General features: G+C 36.2%; 1 long non-coding RNA gene across 1 annotated transcript; it reads right to left on the reverse strand.

Annotated features, from left to right (window-relative positions):
- Window positions 1-5,385: 5,385 nt before the first annotated feature.
- Window positions 5,386-7,033, reverse strand: LOC128520005 (uncharacterized). Its single transcript, XR_008357896.1, has 3 exons — window positions 6,867-7,033; window positions 5,991-6,037; window positions 5,386-5,806 (listed from the first exon to the last, which is right to left on the reverse strand). It is a non-coding gene; the product is annotated as an uncharacterized LOC128520005 (long non-coding RNA).
- Window positions 7,034-8,853: the final 1,820 nt, after the last annotated feature.

Here is an 8,853-nt window from a genome sequence, read left to right on the forward strand (position 1 = left end):
GATAAAAACGTAAATGCTCTAGAGCTGTTTTATAAAATAGTGTCACTCTTTTAGTATCGCTTGTCAAGTTAAATTAGTAGACTAGAACTAAATGTTGTGTAAACTAAGTTCAATAATATAAAAAAAATTGTGTGGTATAATATTATATATACTGTAAAACCTAAACTTTTCTTCAGAAATGCATCATTCATTATTCACAAGAACTCTTTTAGACTTACAACACACAGTTCTATCTGTATTGTCAGTGTTGCTAGGAGGTATTTGGTGAACTTATTTTATGAGCTTCTTTTATAAAGAAGTTCCAAACTACTTAAAGCACAACAGACCACAAAACTCATCCAATCTGTACAGTTCTGAAATGGGGGTCTTTTGGGTCTTTTTTGATTCCTTCACTGTCCTCAGGAGGCAGTATTTCCATTTGAGCTTTTATGTCTTAGATTGCTCTTAATAAGGTTTAATTATTAATGCATTTTATAACCATACAGCGGTTGTGTGTTTACTGTTCCATGCTCTTTGGTCTTACCTACTTCCTTGTTAGTGATGTTGGTAGTTTTAAAAACACACCTTTTTTTCCCTTAACCAGAATTCAGCTATTCTAGTCTAGGATTTGTACATGTGTGATTTGTAAATGTTGATCAGGATTAAGGTTCACAAATATTTTCTTTGAGTTCTTTGCTTATAATTCAGTTTAGAACACATTAACTCCAATGACTATATGGATGTGTTACAGGAATTAATGTTTTCCAGAGGACCCTGAGGATGTGGAAGAGGAAGTGCATATTTGGTTAAACATTGACTAAATTACACAGGTTACGCGACAAATAAAAAACTAAAATAAAAAAATAAAAATAACAAAATGTACAATGCATTCCCACATTTCTGACTAACAGCTGTAAATAAGATTTTGTATTTCCTAAGTATTTCTGTATTAAAAATTAAAGGGTGAACAGGATGTGTTAAAGCATCTGATGGTTTAGAATTAAATGTACTTCCTTGTACACATAAGATACAGCTTTAAAAACATTTATATAGTAATTTGCTGTGAGCTTTATAAATTGTAATTCTCTTTGTAATTTTAACTGTATCTTAAAATTTTGGTGAGATGTCCCACATTTTACTGTATATAGTGTTTACCCAGCATGTAATGAGAAATACAGTATCCATGAAAATTTTATAATATGCCACGGATCTGCTTTTACTGTACTTGCTTATATGATAATGAAATAAAATGTTGTTCATGCATCATATTTATTTTTATTCGATGACTTAAAGTAGAACCTAAAAGCACTTTGTTACAAGTGAAAATACTTAAATATTTATTAAGTGCAAACATTTAAAATCTACTTTTTAATAATGATAAGGTTTTATATTTAACTTTAACTTAAATATGTTAATGAGTTTTTTTATATATATTTTTGTAAATATTAATTTACATCAGTCAGCTAATAAAGGTAATTAACTTTCCTTTAAAGTTTTACAGCATGAGTTTGTGGAGATTATTTATTTCTTCTTCTCATTATTATTATTATTATTATTATTATAGTTTCCTGAAGCACACCTGTTTTTTTTTTTTTACTTTAAAATTCAGAATCACACCCATTTATACTTTGTGCTCTGTTCTATTATACTTCTTATACTGGTGTTTTTCTTCTTGCTGGTGTTTACAAATCCAGCAATGAGGCCACTGATGGGATGCGTCGACAGGCAAAAATATTTCCTGGGCAACAATGTCACTTCAGTCATTTCAAATGATATCAAGAGTCCTTAGATTTGACAACAGAGAAACTAGAGAAAACAAGCTTGCTCCCATCAGGGATGTCTGGGAAAGGTGGGTGCAGCTCCTTCAACTAATGTTCAACCCAGGGGCAGAGGTAACAGTAGATGAACGTTTTGTCCCTTTCCGTCGAAAACGCCCTTTCGGACAGTACATGCCTAGTAAGCCAGGGAAATACAGCATAATAATTTGGACAGCCTATGATGCAAAGAGCAGCTATGCATGGCAAACATGCAAGTGGCTTTTCTGAGAAAAATCAGGGAAAACGTCCTTGATATGACTACTGGACTGCGGGGTCACAGTATTTCATGTGACAATTTCTTTACCAGCTATGACCTTGGACCAGAACTTCTCAGGTGGAAACTTACCATGGTGGGCACAGTAAAAAAATATATATATACCTGAGCTGCCTGCCAAAATTTTGCAGGTGAAGGACAGGATATTCTTCAAAATTTGCTTTTACAGACACCACCACGGTTGTTTCATATTGTTCAAAAAAACACCAGAGTGTGATACTTATGTCCACTTTTCACAAAGATGCAGCTTTGTCATCAGCAAGTGACAAAAAGCCAATAATTATTATTGGACTATAAAAAAAAAATGTTCGATTTTTTTTACACAACAGAGAGAAGAAGAAGAAGGAATAATAACCAAAGAACCGTCGTAACACACTAACAAAAAATACGACAATGACACCTATTGGTAAATTAGAGTACTACAACACTCCCGCTTAATTTCCAATAGCATTAAACCTAATTATAGTAAATCACATTACTGTTAAAAAAAAAAATAGAACTAACACAAAATCTTTTCCTTTGTTCTTTTACCATGTAAATTTTTAAATACTCAAAATGAACAGTTGAACACTTGAACACTAAACACAGTCCAGCCTGTTAAATATTAGGCTAAACACAAAATTAAATGAAATAAAGTCCAATCTGACTTCTAAGATATTCAAACTTCTGTTTTAGCAGTGGTTTGGTCAATATATCTGCCTTCATGTCAACGGTAGAACAGTATTGCAGTTTGTCCATTCAACACACATTCACGAATGTAATGGTAACGAATGTCAATGTAATGGTAACGAATGTGCTTGGTTCGTGAATGGTCAACAGGATTCTTTGCAATTGCAATTGCTCCTTGATTGTCCTCCTAAATCACCACAGGTGTAACATCCATTCCAAGATCATGTAGTAGTCTCCTAAGCCAGGTACTCTTCTGAGCTGCTTGACTAAAGCAACAGCTGACTGCTTCTTGCTGAGCCAGCTCACAGCTCGTCCACTCAGTAAAAACACATTGCCTGTTGTTGAATGACGATCGTCCTGATCTCCAGCCCAGTCAGCGTCTGAAAAACCGATTAAGGTTCCAGACTCTGACTGCTCATACTTGAGTGCAAGTTTTAGCGTACCCTTTAAGTACCTCAGAATCCTCTTCACTGCGGTCAGATGTGCAGCATTTGGGTTTGCATTAAACTTTGATACAACACTCACTGCTTGTGCTATGTCAGGTCGTGTGGCCATTGCAGCATACAGCAGACTACCTACCATGGACTGGTTAGTACTTGAGTTCACAGGCTTACTGACACCGTCATTCTTTCTCAGCTTTACATTTGCATCAGCAGGAGTTGCAATGGGATTAGCATCATGCATGCCGTATTTTTGAAGAATGGCTTCAATATAATGCTTCTGATGAGGGTATATACAGTTCTTCTCTTTGTCTTGGATTACCAAGATACCCAAGATATAGGACAACTCTCCAATGTCCTTCATCTTGTAGCGTTTTTTAAGAACTAAAACTAGTTTAAGTTCTTCCATGCTTTCCATTGACCCTGTAATCAAAATCAGATCATCAACATATACAGCCAATATCTCCAGCTCCTGTTGAGATCTCACGAACACACATGGATCTGATGCACTCTGTTGAAAACCATTGTCTCTCATGAACTCTGTGAAAACCTTGTTTCAACAGCGAGAAGACTGTTTTAGTCCATAGATTGACTTCTTCAGTTTGCACACCAGATTTTCCTCTCCTGTTTTGACGAATCCCTCAGGCTGTTCCATGTAGATTTCCTCATCCAAATGTCCATTTAGGAAAGCAGTTACAACATCTATCTGATGCACATGCAAGTTATTCTGGACAGCAAAGGAAAACAAAGTAAGAATTGAGCTAAATCTTACCACAGGTGAAAAAGTCTCATCATAGTCAGTACCGTACTTCTGTGAATATCCTTCAGCGACAAGTCTGCAATTGTATCTCTCCACTTGTCCATCATTCCGATGTTTGACTTTGAACACTCATCTCGACCCTATGGCCTTTTGATCTTTTGGTAATTCCACTAAATCCCAAGTCTCATTTTCCAGCAGTGACTCATATTCCAAATTAGCCGCCTCCTGCCATTCTTTTGCATTAGCACTCATCATTGCCTCCTTCAAAGTGCTTGGTTCTGTGTAACAGCAAACACTAGCATAATGATCATAATGAGCAGTCACCAGGTCAGCATACTCATCATATCCATACCTCTTGGGTGGTTTTCTGATTCTGACACTTTCTTTAGCACTTTCATTGTCAATAATATCGACAGATGTTTGCTCATCAGTTTTCAAGACAACTTCATTCTCCATACAAGGTGTGTCCTCTCCGTGTTTTCAGTCAAAATTTGACTCATTGAAGATCACATCTCGATGAATTAGTATCCTTCTTTTTTCTTTATCAAACAATCGATAGCCTTTTGCATTGTTGGCATATCCCACGAATCGCAGCTTTACAGACTTTTTGTCCAGCTTTCTTCCCTCTACTTCTGAAGTATGTGCATAAGCTATGCAACAAAACACTTTCATATGACTTACAGTACATCTGGCTTTTTGTTGCACCATCTCTGATAAGGTGTCTCTTGGTTCAGAGCAGATGTGGGCAGTCTGTTCTGTGTATAAGCTGCAGTGGCTACAGAATGCTTTCTCAAATTCCTTGAATTTGCTAAGAACTTCACTTTTGTGTTTCATAAAGTATACTTTGCAACATCTAGAATAGTCATCAATGAAAGTCACAAAATACTTTGACCCACCTATAGATTCTGTCTGCATGAGGCCACAGACATCACTATGGACCAACTGCAACTTGCGCTTGGAACGGATTTTTCCCACTGATTTGTGAGGCTTTCTAGACAACTTGCCTTCCACGCAGGCTCCACAGAAAGAAACCTCTTTCTCTATAGCAATGTCTACTCCATTTACCACTACACTCTAAAAAATAAAACTGTGCTGTACTCAATTTTTTTGGTGAAACATTTTTACACTTAAAAATATTGAGTAAATATAAAAAAATATAAAAATCATGTAAAATATACTTCATGAATTGAGTACAAGTCAGTAAAAAAATTAAGTAGACCTGAATAACTATATTTAGTACAATGATGTACAAAATTGAGTAAATGTAATGAAAATTAGAAGTTAATGAAAAGTGAAAATTAGTAGATATAATTGAAATGGAAGGTAGAAGATACTGAAAATTATACTATTATTTAATAAACAAATGTGCTACATTTACTAAATATTTAACTGAATGAAAGAAACAATGCACACATTTTTATTTTAATTAAACATTTATTTGGCAAATTTGACAAGACATGAAATCTAAACTCAACCTGGTTTACTTTGCAAATGACATGTAACAAGATCATAAACAAAGAGCTGAATTTATGTTATTAGTAAACAGTTTCAGAAACAATACTCCTGCCACAAGTATTATACAGTTAACACATGGAAAGTAGACTTTTGTATTAGAATCTAATGAGTCACATTTTACATCTGAAAGATTGCACACCTTCACACTTCAGTTTCCTGCAAACTGTGGGATCCATACAAATGTGTGTGCAGACCTTCTCAGGTCTTAAAGAAGCAATGACAGTCTAAATGAACACAGGACACTAAATATCCATGACCAACAGTACCATGCTTCACTCGATAATGATCGAAATTCCTTTTGATGATACGACAAATGTGCAGAGCTTACACCGCCATCCCATAATGCTGGCACCTGAAAAAGGAACAATAGTATACAAGTAAGTACAAGTGTGACTGTTAATATAAAGTCTACCAGACTGGTAAAATAGTACTTCTGTTCAAATACATACTTTTTGGACTAATAGTCTATTTCTATCTTTGATTCAATGGTTAAACATTTCATACTTCTGTAACATTTAAAAAAAGTTGACATTTACCTCCTGTTTTATCTCCATTCAACTTCTCTTCATTAGTGGTGTTGGTGCTGTGAAAGAGATATAGAAAATATATAACATGTTTCACACAAATACACACACACAAAATCAATCAGTTTTAGGTTCTCTTACTTACATATCAGAACATACATAATGTTTCACTTCAATATTTTAATTTCTTATTACTTTCTCCCAATTCTAATTCTGAGAGAAATGTTGTATTTTCACTAAATCTTTATATTTCATAGCTTTAATTATTAGTACAGTACTTAGCACTTTTATTTTATAATATCTGCTGCTGCTGCTTGCTTAGTGTTTAATCATGTTAAAAATACTCATATACAGTAACGTATAAAACAGTACCAGAGTCCGGACACTGCACCGCATTTCTGCTGTTTAAACCGGATTTGTTCTGAGTTTCTTCCTTAAAGTGTCGGAGTGACCGAGCAGACTCGCGGTTCAGTGTGTGAGGTGGACCGGTACACATGCTAGTTTTATATCCTCGCCACAGTGGCGGTAGGCTGCGCAAAATCACTGCATTTGGCGGGAGAAATTCAAATATTGCGGCACAACCGCCGCCGTTTACACCGGGAAACCCGGAAAAAACCCGAACATGCACGCGCTGCTGCTCGGTGTTAAATCTCTCCTTTTACACCAGATTTTAAGTGTCTGTATTAAACGCGCTTTAGCTGAGCAGTTTGGTGGTTGGAACAAACAAGCTAAAGCACACTGAACCCCAGGACTGGCCTGTTGCTAGCTATCGTTAGCTCTGGAGCTCGGCTGTGACAGGATTCAGAACAGTAACTCACACCCTATAAAGTTGTGTGTGCAGGCAGACAGAGTCATTATTACAGTAACTTGTGTTAGCTGTTTACTCACCAGGATTTGTAAGGAATGTTCCAGAATGTTCCAGGTGCTTCATGTCCATTCTCACATCCTCACAGCCTTCTTGTCTCTGATGTTACACCAGACTTCCCATGAGCACTTGCACAGGGCAATTTACTCAATTATTTAAGTTTTTGTTGTTAAAAATAAAGAATATTGAGTTGGAATAATTTATAATTGTAGTTTTTGAAACTAATCAGTACAATTACTCCATTAACAGATATTTTGATTGAAATGTATAAAAAAATATTAAGTGCATGTTAAAAATATAATTCAGTTAGTCAAATACTGATTTTTACTAGTGAAGTAAACTTAAATTATAGTGTAAATTTAAGACAAAATGAATAATTGTTTTTTTAGGCATTTATTTTGATTTGTCTAACTCAAACAATCATGTATGTGACTTTTAGAGATTTTATTAAGGTAACATAACTTTTTTATAACTGTGAAATTTACAAGGCCGCAGGATCATTTTTTAGAGTGTAGTTTAAGTTCCTATAATTCGGTGGTATGACCTCGTCGCTGATGTCACAAGCTGGCTGCTGCTAAAGCATTTGACACAAAGTGACAGTTTGGCAGACTCTCCTCAACATCCAGCTGATACAGTCCATCAGATCTTTTTGTTCCCATTCCTTGGAGATTTCCGTTTTTACTACGAATGTAATAGCAAGACTTCTTGAACTGCACTGTATTTCCTTGACTGACAGCAGCTCCCACCGAAAAGAGATTCCCTGATAATTTGGGAACATACAACACATCTAGCATATTTACCTTTTTGACACCACCCTTTTCGAATGTCATTCTTAGTTTAACATTACCAAGTCCAATGGCATCAACCACTCTGCCATCACCAAGTTTTACAGACTGTGGTTTTGGAAATTGCTGATAGTTCTGGAGGATTTCTTAATGACATGCCATGTGCTTTGAGGCTCCAGAGTCGACTAACCAATCGATCTGTTTCATCAAGTTATCCTGCTTTGCCTCTTTAACAATAAAAGCACTCTCAGATGAGTGTCTTCTGAATGTTCACATGTTACGTTTTTGGCCTTGTGGGTTTTAAATGTTTTGCCTTTCTTATTTGGACAGTCACGCTTGATATGTCCCTCTTTTCCACACTTGTAACATCTTCACAAGTTGGATCTTTCAGTTCTTACTGTTTTGGAATTGGACTGTGTATCACCGCGAACTTACGTTGACATCGCCGACACACTACTAATCGCAGTACCACTAGACACAGCGCCGACATAGTTACCATCAGCAGACACTCACTTTTGTTCTTCATTTATTAATGCTTGCTGAACAAACTGCAGCATTAAATTGTCCAACTTAGTTTTCAGTGCAGTTATAATTGTAGCACAGCCTGATGGCAAACTCCCCAGCAATGTTCCAATCTGATCCTCCTCTTCAATCACAGCACTTATCGCGCTCAGCTGATCAGTTAATTCTTTCATTCATTTCAAATTATCAGTTATATTTTCTCCTTCCTTCATTTCACATCTGAAATATTTTTTCTTCAAAAACAACTTATTTGCAAGAGTATCTCTCTCAAAATGTCCTTTTAGCGTGTCTAGATGTGTTTGCATGCAATGAACAAGGGGGATGTGCAGTGCCATGGCAACTACAGAGGAATAAAGCTGATGTGCCATACAATGAAGGTTTGGGAAAGAGTAGTGGAAGCTAGGTTATGGGCATGTAAGTATTTGTATGCAGCAATATGGTTTTATGCCTAGAAAGAGTACAGCAGATACAGTATTTGCTTTGAGGATGCTGGTGGAGAAGTACAGAGAAGGTAATAAAGAGTTTCATTGTGGCTTTGTAGATTTAGAGAAAGCATATGACAGGGTGCCGAGAGAGGAGCTGTGGTATTGTATGAAATTTGGATTGGCAGAGAAGTAGAAGTTGGAGTGGTGCAGGGCATGTATGAGAGCTGTAAGACAGTGATGAGATGTGCTGTAGGTGTGACAGAAGAGTTTAAGATGGA

The sequence above is a fragment of the Clarias gariepinus genome, chromosome 4 (assembly GCF_024256425.1).
Source record: "Clarias gariepinus isolate MV-2021 ecotype Netherlands chromosome 4, CGAR_prim_01v2, whole genome shotgun sequence".
NCBI classification, from domain to species: Eukaryota; Metazoa; Chordata; class Actinopteri; order Siluriformes; family Clariidae; genus Clarias; species Clarias gariepinus.